This window comes from Penaeus monodon, chromosome 32 (genome assembly GCF_015228065.2).
Source record: "Penaeus monodon isolate SGIC_2016 chromosome 32, NSTDA_Pmon_1, whole genome shotgun sequence".
Lineage (NCBI taxonomy): Eukaryota > Metazoa > Arthropoda > Malacostraca > Decapoda > Penaeidae > Penaeus > Penaeus monodon.
This window is the reverse complement of record NC_051417.1, coordinates 31,975,317-31,976,454: the sequence shown is the minus strand read 5'-3', so window position 1 is coordinate 31,976,454 and position 1,138 is coordinate 31,975,317.

The window sequence follows — 1,138 nt, the reverse complement described above, 5'->3', positions numbered from 1 at the left end:
TAGGGCGAAAAGTTATGGATTGAAGCAAAACAAAATGATGTAACGGCTATTGCAAGAGAATCCCCGTCAATCATTTACGCGTCTAGGTGAAGTTTGAACCAGGCGAATGAGTTGTGTATGACTGGTCTGACCATCAAGGGTTAATTAATACCAACTATGATTGGGTTGCTTACTCATATGCACGAATGGAGGTCACCTCAGACTCCGTTATTAAAAGAACTACATTAGATGTATAGGAAAAAATGCATAGTGTGACGCGCAAAATTTGCAAATTTGATGTGAGGGTTCGGGAATAACCCCAGTGAACCCCCGAACAAAAGAGAAATGTGAACAGGAATAAAGAATGAATGAAATAATTCGTGTGATAAGTAATGTTGAAAAATAAATGAACATGCGAAAGTAGATGTAAAGAAAATAGAATGTGTGGACGGAAAAAAAAGAGAAAAGAAAAAGTGGCAACTCGAATGTATGCGAACGCCCCCCACCAGGTGAGTGGCGATACTCCTGGCTTGGCGAGCAAACCGCTCACCTGTGAGGGACTGCCTGTAGAAACCCTCGCCTTCGACGTCGTAGCTCGTAAACAAAAACCTCGGGACTTTGGGCGCCGCCGTCGCAGGAAGGCTCGGGTTTTTTCGCCCTAGCTTGGCGAGCACAGAGAAACGGCGACAGATCGCAGCCTCTCGATAAGAGTGGGGACTCCCCTGCCTACCCCCGCAAGGAGTCACGTGCCCCACCGGCTTCGGTAGATGGACAAGGCATTGGTAGAAAAAACGGAGCGTTACGTATACGAAACCCTCTCTGAAATAGTAACCGTGAGAGGCATTTACGGCGTTTGATTTCTCATTTGTTTAGGTTTGTTTAGTTCGTGTGAATGATACTTAGTGTATTTATAATGTGTCTGGTGTATATGCGTGCTGGGTTCTCCTCGGGTGTTACTTATGCGTCAGTATCGTAGCGTATTACATTTTTGTTTATTTGCTGATTTATAAAGTTATGCATTTCATATGTAACATGTGATTAATAAATTAGAAATATCATTGACGTTTGCTTTTACCCCTATTATTATTCTGACAAAAGAATGGGCAAAAGATCTAGAGAGGCTGAAGAGTATCAAGTGCATTAAGAATCAATATTGGTC